At 35.4% G+C, this 18,003-nt stretch overlaps 1 protein-coding gene and 1 pseudogene across 1 annotated transcript in view; one reads left to right on the plus strand and one right to left on the minus strand.

Moving 5' to 3' along the window:
• Window positions 1-18,003, plus strand: part of DYRK1A (dual specificity tyrosine phosphorylation regulated kinase 1A) — a 288,823-nt gene that overhangs the window by 177,385 nt on the left and 93,435 nt on the right. The window contains exon 14 of the mRNA XM_074300646.1: window positions 12,482-12,661. The gene's annotated coding sequence lies outside the window, so the exon portion shown is untranslated. The remainder of the gene's footprint in view (window positions 1-12,481; window positions 12,662-18,003) is intronic.
• On the minus strand, window positions 709-2,374 carry LOC141561267 (fasciculation and elongation protein zeta-1 pseudogene; annotated as a pseudogene).

The following is an 18,003-nucleotide window of genomic DNA, read 5'->3' on the forward strand; positions in this document are numbered from 1 at the left end:
TTTGAATCACTGCATTATTGGGAACAGCCAAGTCCATCACAGTTGATCATCACAAAGTCTTGCTTTTACTGTGTACAATGTTCTCTTGGTTCTGCTCACTTCACTCAGGATCAGTTCTTTTAAGTCTTTCCAAGCTTTTCTGAAATCAACCTGCTCATCATTTCTTATAGAACAGTAATATTACATTACATTAATATACTATGACTTATTTAGCTATTCCCCAGTTGATATTATAATTTTCAAGTCCTTGCAAAGATAAAAAGAGCTGCTACAAATATTTTTATACATACAGGTCCTTCCTCTTTTATGATCTCTTTGGGGGATAGACTAGTAGAGGCTTTGCTGTATCAATAGTTACACATTGTTTTTCAGAATGGCTAGTTCAGTTTACAGCTCCACCAATGTATTAGTATCCCAGTTTTCCCACATGCCCTCCAACATGTATCATTATCTTCCTGTCATCTTAGCCTCTGATAGGTGTGCACCTCTCTATTTTTAAGTCAGTACTAATTAGCTTTGATCAATATTGTTTTATAATATTGTTTGAGACCTGAACCTTCCTTAGTATTTTTCCTCCTTAATTTCTTTGATATTTTTGATCTTTGGTTCTTCTAGATGAATTTTGTTATTTTTTTCTAGCTCTAGTCAGATAGTTTTTTTGTTAGTTTGATATAGCACTGAAGTAAATTAGTTTAGGCAGAATTGCCATTTTTTTTTTTTTTTTAATTAAATGAGTATTTATTTCAAAATTAGTCTTGTAGTGTAAGCTGTGTTTTGAGGGCTGGAGCCAGAATACATAGTCAGTGGTAAAAGCATCTGTCTTCCTCCGACCCAGGCAGAGAGGAATAGACATCACTAGCCCTGCCCCTCATTCATGCATCCAAGGATCACGAGGACTAGAAGCCAACAGCAAAGGATCCCGCGTTTGCTCATGTTTAATCCAGGTTAAGCTATACACATTGAAATACACGTCGGAGGTTACATGGTGTCATGCAGTCCCTGCGATGGAATGACTCTCTTGCCCAGCTACCTCCTGCAGCTGGGGTGCTCCGAAGGGCAAGGTTAAGTAGGGCAGAGCACTTTTAAAATGTAGTCCGTCAGCAATGTAGGCACCTTCTCATTATCTTCCTTCATGGCAAAGAGAATGTTTGTCAGCATCTGCAGATCTTCCACCGATGGAGGTGAGGCCTTCTTTTCATAGGGGATGACTGTATTCAGATACTGTTTATCAGTTCCTGAGTTGCCAAAGGTCTGCCGAATACCAGTCTGCAGGATGTTGGAGATCCCCTCCATGCTGAAGCGCTTGAGGGGCATCTGGTTTCCTTTTTCTATTCGGTTAGTCTGCAGGCTCAAGCCTTTCTCTTTCCGCCTCTTCTTCATCAGCTCTCTCTGCTCTTTCTGTTTGTTCTGGACCTCAATCAGCACGGTGATAAAGGAGTTTTTCACTTCCTTCTCAAATTCCAGCTCATCACGCCTGGCAAGCTGCTGTACCAATTCCTCAGAGTAATCGCGGATAGCACCTTCTACCCGATCCAATAGTTCCCCCAGCTCAGACCCTGACATATGTCTCAGTCCTTCATAAGACCAGTTGTTGTTGAAGGTCTGTGTCAATGCTTGCATCTCTTGCAAGAGTATGGAATCTGCCTGGGATGAAGTTTCCCCTCCATCATCATCCTCCAAAACCTCCTCTTCATCCTCAGGGTCTGGGGAGTTCTGCATCATCTCCTCAATTTCTTCAATCACCTGATCTGCTGTGAGTAGAGGTTCTTCATTAATACCAGAGTCATTTTCACTCTTTTCATTGAACTCTTCTTCTTCCTTCTCATGGATCTCAGTGTCTGAGATGTTGCCATTCAGACCTCGATGTTTGGATCCCTCCAGTCTTCCCCAAGTGAAGGGATGTAATTGTCCGTCAGAGCATCCCAAACTTCTTCATCCTGCAGATTCTCTTCTTCCTCCTGGATCTGCAACTGGTTCTTCACAGGGGCCAGGTTCTCAGTCTTAGCATTGTAGTTTCGAAAGCAGACATTGAGCTTTTCATCAAACTCATTCACAAGATCCTCCATGGACTTGAAGCTAATAATTTCGGAGGAGAAATTCTCAAGCTCAGAGAGAGAGGGGTCTTCTAGGTGGTGAGGAGATGAGCCATAGAAACATCGAGGTTTCTCGTCCCTGTCTTCTGAATAGCAGGGTCTCAAGTCCTCAAATTCTTCATCTAGGCTGACCAGAGGGGCCTCCATCTTGTGCAGGGTTAGATCAAGAGCAACTTTTACGTTGACCTTATCTGTGAGGCTCCTGGCGGAGGGAGGCGGATCCCGGGGCTCAGCCGGATACCTCCATCCACAGGGGCCGCGGCGGCCGAAGCGGTGGTGACAAGCGGAGCGAGCGCTTCCCCCCAGCTGCACCAGTAGCTCCTCTCCCCCTCCCTTCCTTCTTTCCCCCTCCTTTCCCTTCTCTCCCCCTCCCCGCCCTCAGCGCGCACTCGGCTTCCCAGAATTGCCATTTTTATAACATTGGCTTAACCTACTCATGAGCAACAGATATTTTTCCAATTGGTTAGATCTTTTTATGTGAAAAGTGTTTTGTAGTTGTGTTTATATTGTCCCTGGATTTGTTTTGAAGTGGAGACTCCTAAGTATTTTATATCATTTACAGTTATTTTAAGTGGATTTTCTATTTCTGTCTCTTGTTGCTGAATTTTTTTGGGCATATGTGGTTTATTCTACATCCTTCAATTTTGCTAAAGTTGTTAAATATTTCAATTTTTTTTTTAATTGATACTCTAGGTTTCTCTAAGTATGCCTTCATATTATCTACAAAGAGTGATAATTTTGTTTCCTCATTGCTGATTTTAATTCCTTTGATTTTTTTTCTTTTACTGCTAAAGCTAACATTTCTAGTACTATATTGAATAATAGTGGTGATGATGGACCTCCTTGTTTCATCTCTAATCTTATTAGTAAGGCTTCTAGCTTTTCCCATTATGGATAATGCTTGTTGATCATTTAGATAGATCTATTCCTTTGCTCTCTAGTGTTTTTTAATAGGAATGGGTGCTGTATTTTGTCAAAAGTTTTTTCAGCATCTATTGAGATAATCATGATTTCTGTTGGTTTTCTTATTGATGTTGTCAATTATGTTAATGTTGTTCCTAATATTGAACCAACCTTGCATTCCTGGTATAAATCCTACTTGGTCAATGAGGAATCCTTGTGATATATATTGATGTAATAATCTTGCAAATATTTTATTCAATTTTCTTACATTGATATTCATTAGAGAAATTCATCTAGAGAATTCTATGAAGATGGGGAGTAGTTTGGTAAATTTCAAGCTCTAAAGACTTCTCTGTAGAATAAATTTGTGCCTCAGGGCAAATATAGATTGGTGAAAAACCAAGAAAATTTGGGACCCAACAGGGTCTTTCCTCCTGGTACAACCTCAGAAAATCTGAGGAAAGTCTAGAGTCTGGGGATTAACCCATGTGAAATGCAAACACCTCCAGGCTATCTACAGAAACTCCTAGTGGGGAGCCCTGAGGCTAGCTGGGTTTGGTTGGAGCCTCTGCAGGTACCCCAGAAACTTTCACCTCCTGGTTTGTTTGTGGAGTCGGGATCTGTCTGGGAAGACTGAGTGAACTTCAGCTGATTGGGAACGCCATAGGGATGTGGCTCTGGGTGAAAAGGAATTAGCACACTGGGAGGACAGAGGCAGTAGGGCAAGGGAGGCTCCTGCCTGTGGACAGTTGCTGGAGAGTGGAGCTCTTAGTTTGGGGTTCCAAATTAGAGGGGAGAGTTGAAGGGAAACTTGAGGCCTCATCTCCCCCACCCCACTATTAGAGATGCTTACACTAATAATTCTTATTTTTAAAAAATGAACTAGCATAAAAGTAAGGACCCCACTTTAGGAACTTACTATGGGAACAGAGAAGACCAAGGTTCTGCTTCAGAGGAGGAAATTGAAGAAAAAAAAAAGCTTCTACCCTAAAGAGTAACATGAAATGGCTCCCTGCCAGAGGGAATTTATAGAAGAACTTAAAAAAAAATTTTAAAAAGAAAAATTGGTTTGTAATTTTCTTTCTCTGTTTTAGGTCTTCTTTACTTAAGTAACAGCACCATATTTGTGTCTTAAGAGTTTAGTTGGGCCTCTTCTTTGACTATTTTCCCAAATAGTTTATATAGTATTGGAATTAGTTGTTCTTTAAATGTTTGGGAGAATTCACTTGTGGATCCATTTGGTCCTAAGGATTTTTTGTTAGGGAATTCATGAATGACTTGTTCAGTTTTTTTTCCCAAGATTGGATTATTTTTGGCTTTCTATTTCTTCCAAATAGTTTATATAGTATTGGAATTAATTATTCTTTAAATGTTTAGTAGAAGTAACTCATAAACCCTTCTGGCTCTGGGGATTTTTTCCCCAGGGAATGCATTAATAACTTTTTTGATTTCTTTCTTCAAAATGAGATTATTTAGATTTCCTATTTCTTGATTTGTTAATCTAAGTAATTTATATATTTGTAAATATTCATTGATTTTGCTCAGATTTATTGCATAATGGGGCAAAATATTTCCTAATAATTGTTTTAGTTTCCTTTTCTTTAATTTTGGGGTATTTGGTTTTCTTCTTTCTTTTTTAAAATTAAATTAACTAATGGCTTATGTATTTTATTTTCATAAAACCAGTTTCTAGATTTATTTATCATTCAATAGTTATCATTTGATTAGGTCTTTTTTACTTTTGCTTTATCTGCAATCAGGATTGCTACCTCTGCTTTTTTTTACTCCAGCTAAGGCATAATAGAATCCGTTTCAGTCCCTTATCTTTACTCTGTGTGTTCCCTTACTGGAGTGAGAGGGACTCATTCTGCCCAATCCTCCAGATTTCTTAGACTAAAAAATTGTTTCAACCAGTCTTCTTGCTGGTTCAGCTGCTCTAGGACCTGTCTTGGAGTGCTATTTTATGGTTTCTGGGAGATTCATGGGAGGATTACACCCCATTCACTGCTTATGAGACAGCAAAGAGGCCTGTAGCCTCTACTACAGCTGACAAGGCCCTGTAGTCATTAGCATAGCCCATTGTCAAGGCCCCATAGGCTCAGCCTCAAGTGGAAGTTAATGACTTTATGAGGCATCAAGAAATAACAAAACAAAATCAAAAAATGAAAAAAAAAAAGTCAAATATCTCATTGGAAAAACAATTGACCTCAAAAATAGAATTTTGGATTACCTGAAAGCTATGATGGGAAAAAAAAAAAAAGAAAAGAAAAAAAAAAAGGCCCTGGACATCATATTATAAGAAATTATCAAAGAAAACTGCTCTAACATTCTGGAGTCAGGGAGTAAAATAGAAATTGAAAGAATTCATTGATCACCTGAAAGAGATACCAAAATTAAAAACTCCCAGGAGTAATATAGCCAAATTCTAGAGTTCTCAGGTCAGAAAATACTGCAAGCTGCCAGAAAAAAAATCCACATATCATGGAGCGACTGTCAGGGTAACACAAGATTTAGAAATCTCTATATGAAAGAATAAAAGAAGTTGGAATTTGATATTCTGGAAAGCAAAGATGCAAGGATTACAACTAACAATCATCTACCCAGTTAAACTCAGTAAAATTTTACCTTTGGGGGAAAATGAATAATGAAATAGAGATAGAAACATTTTATTTAAAATAATTATGGACATTATAAAATATTTGGGATCTGTCTGTCAAAACAAATGCAGAAATTACATGTATTCAATTACAAAATATTCTTCAACAAAACAAGGGGAAAAATATAAATTGCTTATGGGTCAGCCAAACTAATATAATAAAAATAACAGTTTTACCTAAATTAATTTACTTATTCAGAGCCATGGCCAGTAAAACTATCAAAAATCATTTCATGAAGTTCAAAAAAATGATGACAATTCATAGAAGAACAAAACATCTAAAATATCTAGATAATTTTGGAAAAAATGTAGGAGGATTCTGGGAAGGTGGAGTAGGTCAGAAAGCTTTAGGTTCTCTACAATATGTTTATGAGGAACACATTTTAAAGAGACACAAACAGACTAAAATTAAGGGTGCAAAGTAAAAGCTATTGTACTTCAGCTAAAGTTAAAAAGCAAAAGGAGGATTTTGTTGCCTGAAAAATCCTGAGATGGAAGTATTTGAATTTAGAGGAGGGAGAAATTTGGTCCCATGGAGAAGGTTTCCAGCAAATCTAGACAAAGAGAAGGTATCTGTCATGGAGTGGTTGAGATGCCCTATTATGGAGCAGCGTCCTCTCTGACACCCATAATAATTTGCATTGTACTGAGAAGGAAGCCAGTGGGAACAAGACCACCTTAAAAAAAAATAAGGGTAAAGTAAATGAAGAAACACTATACTGTGTTTATAACAGAAGAGGAGAAAACAATCATAACTTGCATAAAATCAAATTTAGAGATAGTTGGATGAAAATATAAATTTGATTCATAACTTTAAATATGAATTAATTCAACTATACAATTAAAAAAAAAAGAATGGCATATCGGGAAAGAAAACAAAACCCATTGCTTGCAAGAGACAGTGATGATAGAATCATCCTTTACATATTGGTTCAGTGATCACAAAGACACAAATACAAATGGCTATCTACAATCAATATTGGAGGGATTGTAGAAAGACACAGTAATACATTGTTTGTAATGCAATTATTTTGAAAAACAATTTGAAATTATGAAAATAAAATGATTAAAATGTCCATATACTTTTTAAACTAAATAATAGACAGAGGCAATTTCAAAAAAATAAAATACATAATTTTGATTACCTGAAGCTGAAAAATATTTGTATAGACAACATATAGATTAACATTAAGAAGGGATCTCTGTATCTATTTTCTCCGACAAGATTTTGGTATCCAAAACAATAGTACTTCATATATGTATGTATACATATATATGTACATTGTATAACTAGTAGTCATTCCCCAGTAGATAAGTGGTCAAAGGATATAAACAAAGATTTCTCAAAAGAACTGCAGAGTATTCATACCCACTTGAAAAATGCTCCAAATCACCAATAATAGGAGAGATACAAATCAAAACAATTCTGAGGTTTTACCTCACATCCTGCAAATTGGCAAAAATGATAAAAGATAGCAATGTAAAATGGAAAGACAACAATCCAAAAAAAAAAAATTAAATGTAACAAAATTATAAATATCAAGTGGGACTTAAATGAAAAGATAAGTGAAGATGTTCCCAACTTACTTTTATATAGGTGGGAGATCCATGGATGTTACACTTTGACCATATTTTTGTAATTTCTCAATGTTTCAATCAACTTTGATGACTTTTTTCTTCTCTTAAAAAATACTATGTGTCATATGATTTGGGCAGCGAAGGAGAAGGGATACATGACATACTATAATTATGTGAGAAACACAAAACACCAATAAAAACTAAGGCTACTCAGACTTTTGTATTATAACAAAAATTTCCCTTAAAGATGGGACAGGAGAAATGATCAGATCAGATTGAACCCTTTGTGTTATAAATGCCTCAGTATAGGCATAGACTTTAATTTTTTGATTAATTATAATTTTTTGTAATGACTGATCCTCTACAAATTACTCTGAAAGTTCCATATGCATCTTACAGACCCCTAAAGTTTAAGCTAAATCTAAACTGCTGGATGAAAATCACAAGGAAATAAGTAGATGGAAATATTTACAGGTGGACTATTTCTTTTATCGTCAATAATACCTTCCATCCAAAAACACACAGGCTTTCTCTCATCATGTTTTTATGGATTTTGTTGTAGGAATTATGCTAAAGTTTAGTTCAGGTTCAGTATTGGGATGAAATGGGGTAGTCCTGATTCAATGAACACTCAATAAAAGAGGCAGTTTACTTTGCTCACACACAACAATGATATACAATGAGGATACACAGCAGGGATACTGTAGCTTTTAGATTCTCCGGATGACCCTCCATCTGGAAACACATCTGGTCAGTCAATCATTAGGGTATAACCATTTCCATGGTCTCTGACACCCACCAAGTCTGAAAGTCACAGTTCACATGTGTTGGGGGATTCTGTTGGCCCTAGGCCAGGAAGCTATTTTGGATGTTTCATGAGAAGAAATTTTACCATGAAAGCTTAGGGAAACTGGGACCAAGGGAGGTTGTGTGAAGGGAAAATTGTCAAGATAGGAGAAGGTATATCAGGAAATTGCTGCCCATCACAGGTTTAAAATGAAAAATTTCAGTTCTGTATCTCAACTCAAATTTTATATTAGTGTTCAGAGAAGATAATCTTTTCCCAGGACCAAAGCCAGCTGTTAAAAAAAAAAATAATAATCTGTGAATATTCTATTGTCTTGAGAACTTCTTAGGCTGAAGCAGAAATGAACATACCTCATATGAACCTTGCATATCCCAGAACTCTTTAAGTATATTTTAATGATCTTTTTCTTTTTCAAATGGCTAATTAGTGAAACACTTTTAAATAGTTCCTTAGGGATTTATCTTTTTTATTTTTATAGGTGTAACTGCTATCCTAAAATCACCTCACATCCTAAAATCATCCTCACATGGCAAGGGACTCCTCTCCTTATTAGTGAAGATTAAGGCTCTTTGCAAGGGAAGAAGTGAGGTTGACAAGAGGAAAACTTCAGTCTCAATCATTCCCTTTTGGGAGGCCTTTTAAGGATTTTTCAAGTGAGATGTTTCCTTTCTGGACTCAGTTACATTTGGGACTTCCAAATGGATTTCTTTGTTATTTGCTATTTGCATTTATTATGGAACTGGTTTTAGGTGGGGTAGTATTAGTTAAAGAGCTTGGAATCCTGCTCCCCAAATGACAAAGTAATGAAAAGTTAGATAGATTCTGATTCCGGTGATGAAGAATATTTAAGCAGATAGATATATTTCTAGTATAGTATCTCCTCTCTCTCTCTGAGGAGAACAGTATGGTAGCCTACAGTCAAAATCTGCTTTCCCTTGTGATGAGAATGAGTCATGCTTGGAGAAGGTTTGGGGGAGAAGAGGCTAAAGATGTCTATTTTTCTTCCCTATGAGCCACACAAGAATGATGTCCTTGTAACATGTGGACCTTGTAACAGAGATGGGGCCCAAACTACTTCTCACTCATAGGCAAAGAAGTATTTAGCTGATTAAAATAGTAATATCTTTTTAGGTACTCAGATTGGAAAATAGGAAAATGCAGAATTTGGATTGATTTTAATGAGATTATATATAATTATTTTCTTTTAAATCCAATGAAATATAATTACATACATTTGGATATGAAATTTTAAAAGAAGTGAAGACAAAAATAATTTGACAAAAAAGAATGATCTTACAAGGAAAGCATTGTAAAGAAAGAGCCCCAGCCTTTCTGTTAACTTTTTCAGTGGCAGTTGTCACAAGAAGTTGAATGTAGTTGGGTTTTAGAAACATATTGCCATAGGGGCAGCTAGGTGGATGGAGCACCAGCACTGAGTTAGGAGGACAAAAGTTCAAATCTGGTCTCAGACACTTAACACTTCCTAGCTGTGTTACACTGGGCAAGTCACTTAACCCCAGTTGCCTAAGCCAAAAAAAAAAAAAAAAAAAAAAAGAGAGAGAGAGAGAGAGAGAGAGAGAGAGAGAGAGAGAGAGAGAGAGAGAGAGAGAGAGAGAGAGAGAAAGAAACATATTTCCATAACTGTGTTTCCATAAAAGGTTTCTCTATTTGGAGCCTAGAGAGCATTTAGTTACATGAGGATTTATAACTGGACATGATGTGAGAAGTCATCTATTTATATACTCATTTTACAAATGAGGAAACTCAGGCCCAGATGTGAAATGATTTGCCCAAAATCATAGAGGTAGTAAGTGGCAGAGCTAGGATTCAAAAACAGGTTCTTTGAATCCAAATCTAGTATTCTTTCCTTTTCTTCATAGTCTATCCTATAACCAGGGCCTAATTATTACTTATCCTAACTATGTGATTTTTATTTGAAGGTTTTACATTTCTATTCTATATCTCCAAGATTAGATTGAAGCCTTCCAGACCATTTTATTTAGGATATTTTCAGTATAAATAGTTGGCACTTAATAAATCAAAAGGTGATCTAGTTTAGCCTGGTGATTATCTAAAGATAGTGGAGCTGCTTGCACTGGACACTACCCTTCTGATGGGTTATAAAACCTGTCTGCTGGAGCCAGTGCATCTTTATCAAAAATTAAAAAATTAATGGTATAGAGAGTTAAATTTAGAAGTTCTCTAGGATTACCTAAAGAAAAGGTTTCTAAGATTCCTCTTAAAGAGGAACTATCTTTACAGATGCATCCAAACATAATATTTGCACTGTATACTCTCATGATTTAACTATAGAGTAGTCAGAACTCCTTTTCAAAGTCCACTCAGCAGAATGAATTGTATGCAATCATTCTAGCTCTTACTTATTATCCAGGAGATAGAAATATAATATCTGATTCAACCTATTCAGTAGATGTGGTACAAAGAATTGCCACAGCCCAAATAAAATTTGCAGCTTCTAATATATATATCAGCTCTTTAAGGAGCTACAAGAGTAAGTGAGAAAGCAGGTAAGATTTATATTTTGCATGTCCACTCTCATAATGGACTTTCAGGTTCTATTTTTGATGGAAATTCAAAGGCAGATAGCTTTCTAACCATGTTAGCCAATACTCCTTTATTTCAGGAAGTTCAAGAATCTCATTCTAAATATCATCAGGCTGCTTGAGCTTTATGTTTACAATTTGGAATAACAAGAGAGGAAGCTAGGAGCATGGTAAAAAGCTGTATAGCTTGTCTTTCTTTCCACTCTCTTATGCGCCCTCCAGGGAAGAACCCTTGTGGTTTGAGAACCAATGTAATCTGGCAAATGGATGTAACCCATTATAAATCTTTTGGCCATCTGTCTTTTATCCATGTTGTAGTAGACACCTTTTCAGGATTTACTTTGGCAATACCAGCAGCCAAAGAGTAAGCCTGAGTGGTCACTGAATTCCTTATACAAGCATTTGCAATTATGGGTATGCTACAAGCAATAAAAACAGACAATGGACCTACATATGCTTCTAAACATTTTGCACATTATAAGATTTTACATACCACTGGCATACCTTTTAATCCTCAAGGTCAAGCAATAGTAAAGAGGAGAAACAGAGACATTTAGACGCTTCTCCAAAAACAAAAGAATGGGGGAGCCACAGGTAATCCTAGAGAACTTCTAAATTTGGCTCCCTAAACTATTAATTTTTAAAATTTTCTATAAAGATGCACTGGCTCCAGCAGACAGGTTTTATAACCCACTAGAAGGACAGTGTCCAGTGCAAGCAGCTCCACTATCTTTATACTTTTATTATCATCATGGCATCTTTTTATTTTATTTTTTTTTTTTGAATTGCCCTTTAATTCTTAAGTCTCTTTAAAACTTTTAAATAGATAACTTTTTTTCTCTTTTTAACTAGAATTTTTTCTCTTTAAAGACATTATACCATAATTGCTCTTGACTGAGAAGCATCATTGAGCTATGGAAAGAGCACCATAACTGGGTATTCTATTTTTCTATCTTTGTTATAGTTCTATCTTTGTTGCTTGCTATTTGTATTGGACAAGCCATTTAATTTTTCTGGATCTCAATTTCTTCACCTTTGAAATGAAGGATTTGTACTAGAGGCATCTGAATTCTTCAACCCTAAGTAGATGGTTCTATGATCCTTGTATCTCTTATATCATCTACCATGGTACACACTAAGCACATAATATAAAAAGAATTTCTTAACTATTTGTTAAATTAACAAATCTAAATGGGCTTTAGCTTCTTAATAACATGTTGCCCAGTGAAGTAGATATAATCAGCTTATATGTTTTTAATACTTTAAGTCTGTGTCATGGAGTCATCGACTATTAGAGAAGTGTTGACCTATTAATTTTTAACAATTTTGGAAAATATTTCTAGTAGCTGAACCAGTTTTTAGGAAATTAACTTCTGTGAATTTTTTGTTCCAGTCCTCAAAGAATTGGAACTAATGTAATGAGCCTCTGCAGAAACTGAGTAGTTATTAATATAGCAGCTTCTACTGGGCTCTGTAAGTGGTTAGTAAATTTGTACAAATTTTTTTTGTTTTTGTTTTTGTTTTGCTGTTGTTGTTGTTGTTGTTGTTGTTGAGGCAATGGGCTTGAGTGACTTGTCCAGGGTCACATAGTTAATGTATATCTGAGATCAGATTTGAACTCAAATTTTCGGGACTCCAAGGCCATTGCTGTATTCACTGCACCAAACAACTGCCTGTAACTTTTTTCTTAAAAAAAAAATATTCTTTATTATTTTTTTTTCTAATAACTAGCTTAATTTTTTTGACAATTTCTGTTGTCCTGATTTTGCTCTCTGTTGCCAAAGAGAACAAGTCTGACCCACCTCTGGCGTGACACAAATACTTAAGTATTTCTGATTCTTCTCTTCTCCTAGCTAAATATGATCCATTCTTTCAACAGATCCTCATGTTATATGGATTCAATATCTTATACCAACCTGGCTGCCTTCCTCTGCATATTAATATTCTTCTTAAAATGTGATCACCAAATCTAAGTACATTACTCCAGAAGAGATCTGATGAGGGCAGAGTACCATGGAACTATCACCTTCCTATTCCTGAAAGCCTCTCTCAGTAAGGTGTAAGTTTAGCTTTTTGGCTGCCTTTTTACATTGTTGACTCATATTGAGCTAGAGTCTAATAAAATCCTATATGTTTTTCAGAACTATTATCTAGCCATGTCTCCTCCATTTTATACTAATTAGGATGAATTTTGTGTGTGTATATCCCAAGTGCAAGACTATTCCTATTTAATTTCATTTAATTAGGTTTGGACCAATTTTATTTTTGGTGATCTTCACTAGCTTTTGTTTGTATGTGAACTTTTCCCTTTTCTAAAATATTATTTCTTCCTTGTTCTTCTAGTTTATTTTTATAAGGTGACTTTTAAAATCAATTTGATGTCAATTGTAAGGTGTTGGTCAAAATCAAATTTCTGCCATATTATTATTCAAATATCTCAGAGTTTTAAAAAAAATTTAATCACATACTCTAGTAGTTAGAAAACCCCAAACTAGGGTCACAAAAAGTCAGACATTACTGAAACAGCTGAACAACAAAAATAAATATGCCAAACATTGTGCCAAATGTTGGGACTATAAAGAATGTTTGATAGAATTCTGTGAATTAGCTCTGTGTTTCTCCTCCTCCTTTCTTTGGGAGTTCATTTATGGCTAGTTCAGTTTCTTTTTCTAATATTGTATGTTGTTTAAATTCTCTATTTCTTGTTCTCTTGGTTGGGACATTTTATTTTATGTCAAAATTCATTAATTGTTTTCATGTTGTCAGTTTTCTTGTCATGTAGTTGAAAAAAATTGGTTTCAAGTAATATTTTTTCTTCCTTGGTCTGATAGTTCTGGAATTTAGCCACAATATTTCTTGGAATTTTGATTTTGGGATCTCTTTCAGTAGGTGATAGATGAATTCTTTCATTTCTATTTTACCTTCTGTTTCTATAACATCTGGGAAGTACTCTTTGATGATTTCCTGAAAAATAATGTCTAGGCTCTTTTTTTATCATGATTTTCAGGAAGTCCAATAATCCTTAGATTATCTCTCCTAGATCTGTTTTCCAGGTCTGTTATTTTCCCAAGTAGGTATTCAATATTTTTTTCTATTTTTTTCATCTTTTTGGTTTTGTTTGACTAATTCTTGGTTGAGTCATTCATTTCCATTCGTTCAATTCTGATTTTTAATGAATTATTTTCTTCATTTACTTTTAAAATTTCTTTTTATAATACTCCAATTGAGTTTTTAAGTAAGTTGTTTTGTTCTATAGAATTTTTTCCCATTTCACCAATTTTATTTTTTAGGGAGAAATTTTTTTTTTCCAATCACTAAGTCTGTTTTTCAGGGAGTTGATTTCTTTATCCACTTTTATCTATTAATGAATAACATGACTTATCCAGACCCTCTTGCCAAGCTTCCCTTTCCTTTCCGCATTTTTCTTCTAGCTCTTTTTTAAAGAGCCTTTTAAAATTTCTTCTATGAGAGCCTTGTATAATGGAGACCAGCTTATACCACTATTTGGGATTTCATCTGGAGACAATCTGTTTTCAGTCTCCTCAAGGTTTGAAGTCTGCTCTCTATCAGTATAGAAGTTATCTATACTTAGAGACTCTTTGCCTTTTGACTCATTTTAACAAAAAGACCAAAACAAACAAAAAAGCTGCAGTCTGCTTTTGGGGCAAATATTACCAAGCTTCCTCAATAGACAACAGGAAGTAGCAGTGAAGCATCAATGGTGGGTGGGTGAAGAGACCCTAGCTTTTTGGGGTCACAGTCTTTACCTTTTGTGTTTATAGCTTCTCCACTGATCTACTGGCTTGCTGCCAGGGCAAAGTAGCTCACACTGTGGTAAAGTTCTCCCTGCAGATTTTCTGTCTGCGGAGATCACACCCTGCCCCTTCCAATCTGCTTAGTGTGAGCTGTTTCCCATGCTTTCACTGCCTACTTGCCTGATTCTGCACCTGATCTATCCATCCTTGCCCATGAGCAAAAACCAGACCTTTTCTGATAAATTTTGAGATTATCTTCTGTTGGTAATGTGTTGTATTCCCAGCATTCGTGGGTTTTGACAGTCAAACACTAATTCCTGTTAGGTTCTTACCTCACTACCTCACTAAGAACTAACAAATTCTGAGGCTGTTCATAAAAAGTAGTCTGAGTATAAGGGAGAAGTTAGATAGATGCCTGTGTGTCCTCTCCACCATCTTGGCTCTGACTCCATATCTTTTCTTTCACTTAAAATTTTTGTGACTTCTTTTTCATTTTTGCTACTGGTAATTTAGTTTTCCTGTCTTTTAAACAAATTAACAAATAATTTATTTCATAAATTTTTTAAAAATATCAACTAGTTTGCTTTGTCAATTCAAACTTTTTTTCCCTTTCAATTTTATTAATCTCTCCTTTGATTTTGAGGATTTGTTTTGATTTTTAATTGATTTTTTTTAAAAGTTCTGTTGGTTTTTAGTTTTTTTTTTTTTTTTTTTAGTTATGTGCCCAATTCATCCATTTGTTCTTTCTCTTTTTTTGTTAATGAAAACATTTAAAATTTCCCCAAAGACTGCTTTGGCTGAATTCCTAAAATTTGTCTCATTGTTATCATTATCTTTACCAACATTATCTACTGTGTCTATAATTTGTTTTTTGATTTAATAGTTTTTTAGAATGAAATTATTTAGCCTCCATTTGATTTTTAATATTTTTCCAATGACTCTTTTTAGCCTAATTCTTAATGCATTGTTTTCAGTAAAAGATGTGTATGGTAATGATGATATTGTGTATGAATGAGATCCCTTCTGCTTGGAGATGCAGGTTCAAAAGCGAAAGAATTTGCTAACCCCAAAGTCGGTGACAAAAATAGGAAGAGAGAGGCTCTTAGTGAACAAATATCTTAATGAAGAGGTTTTGCAAAAAATAAGCTGGCAAAAACCTATTTTATGAGCAAATCTGGGGGCAATTTGAACTGATTATTAGAGCAGGATCTCCCAATTGAATGAAAATAGAGTTTCCTCAATGAGAATGCAGCTCCCCAAAAGATCAATGTAAGTTGATTTGCCCTTGAATGATACTGCTTATCTCAATCTGAGAGGATGTGCCTTCTTTCTAGATTCTTTGGAGCCTGGGAGACCCTGATCTCTCTTCTTTTACAGATCAAAAGGGGACAAAATTTTAGAGTAATAATTTTACAGATTAAGGGGAATACAATTTCACATCCCTGTCAGTATTACTGTTTTTCCATTATTTGTTTGGGAAGTTTTTATCCCTTAATATGGTCTAATTTTTGTAGATGTTCCATGCATAGCTAAGAAATATGTATACTCCTTTCTATTCCTGTTTAACAATAGCCAGAAATTTGCTTTATCTAGCTTTTCTAAAATTCTTTCAAAGTCTTTTGTCATAGGAGCAACTTGCTAATGGCTGCTGGGTATTACTGGAGCCACCTACTAGTGTCTGCTGGGGATCTACTTCTGTGTAGCAGAATAGATCCCTGATGTGAGAGGATGATAAGGAAATCATTTGAAAGGACTTTTGCTGATAAAAAAAAGGCACTTATCACAACTGCTTTCAATGTTACTGCCCATTAGTGGTTCAACTTGCATACTGCATATATGAGAATAAAAAACTTTAAATAAATCAAAAAAACTTAACTAGACAAAAATACATAAAAATAACAACAGTGATTGTACTGCATCACTTTCTTCTCTAAAGTGGATTTAAGGTGCCCATTTACCTCATTGAGTTGGTACCTGGCCTTCTCTCTGGAGGAAAATATGACCAAGGATCAGCTTAGGGTGGGTGAATAAGATAAAATCTCTCTCTTCAGTGTGGGTGAGCCCAAGGCTGGAACTCAGGCTTTATATTTTTACATTTTTACATTTACAGGAAACAAGTGTTTCTTATGAGCAACCTATTGTTGAATTCTGCTTTCTATTCCATTTTGGTATCCTTTTCTGTTTTATCATATTGATGTGGGAACCCTGAGACTGATGGGGGCGGAGGGGGGAGGAAAGAGGGGACCCTGAAACTGTCTCTCCCTGAAACTCCTTGAAAGAAAGAATCTCCTTGAACTCTTGCCTCTGTAAAAGACCCACCTCAGGGAATCAAGATAAGTAGCTTCATTCTGTTATCCTGAAGGAGCCCAGCACACACCTCCATTGATAACACTCACTACTGATTACACCCTCTATTGAGTTGAAGATTAGTTTAGGACTACTCATTCAATTGAAAATTCTCTATTCAAATCAAAGATTCCTGTCTGATTTCAACTCAAACTATCCCTACCCCTAGGCCAGTATCTGCCCATAAAACTAAGTACCATCAGCAATCTTTTTACAAAATCTCCTGATTGAATTAGAGGTTTTTGTCTGCTAAGAGAATTTTTCTTAGTTAAAAAAGAAATACACTTTCCTTTTATTGCCACAGATACTCGGTTCCTGAATTCTTGTCACATGGACATGAGTCTCTCTCTCTCTCTCTCTCTCTCTCTCTCTCTCTCTCTCTCTCTCTCTCTCTCTCTCTCTCTCTTTCTCTCTCTCTCTCTCTCTCTCTTTCTTTTCCTCTTTCTTCAAGCCCAGCCTCATACCTCATCAATATGAATTCACACCATTTATGTTCAATTATGATTGTTAATTGTGCATTTCTTTTCACTTATTTTCTTACCTCTGCCATTTTTTTAAAAACCACAAGTTCTTACCCTTTAAAAATTTTTCCTTTTCATCCTTTCTTTTATGATTCAAGTTCAAGGTTTTTGTCTCTTTCTTGCTAATTTAGATAGAAATCTCTCCTTGGAGCTGCCTTCATTTTGCTCTTCCTCTTCCTCTTCCTTATCTATCCTTGTTGATTTCAAAGTTTTTCTATACCTAACTTTTTATGTATACAATTTTCTCTCTTTTGAACATTTCAGATAAAAGTGAAGTTCATATGATTCCTGATATCCTTGTTCTTTTTGTCTTTTTAGTTTCATCTTATAATCCCTCCCTTGTCTTCCTTCAACATCACCAATACATAACAAAACTGCTTCCTGGTTCTTGGTCTCATTTGATTACTTATATGATACTTGATGAAAAACTAAATGGGTTTCTAGTCATATGAAAAAAATTCTTTAAATCACAATTGGTCAGAGAAATACAAATTAAGACAACTCTTAGGTATCACTATACATCTCTCAGATTGGCTAAGATGGCAGGAAAAGATAATGATGAATGTTGGAGGGAGTTGTTTGTGGGAGTTGTGAACTATTCATCTGTTGAGGTGTGAGAAATGAGGGGTAAGATTTACCCTGACAGATATGGAGTCCCTAGGCTGGTGTCACAGTTTTTTGTGAAAGAATTCATAGTCCCGATCTGAAGGTGACATTTTTGGTAATAAATGAGTTTATTACACTGAGAAACAATTTCTCAGTGGGCTCTTTGTGATTAG

The sequence above is a fragment of the Sminthopsis crassicaudata genome, chromosome 3, assembly GCF_048593235.1.
Source record: "Sminthopsis crassicaudata isolate SCR6 chromosome 3, ASM4859323v1, whole genome shotgun sequence".
NCBI classification, from domain to species: domain Eukaryota; kingdom Metazoa; phylum Chordata; class Mammalia; order Dasyuromorphia; family Dasyuridae; genus Sminthopsis; species Sminthopsis crassicaudata.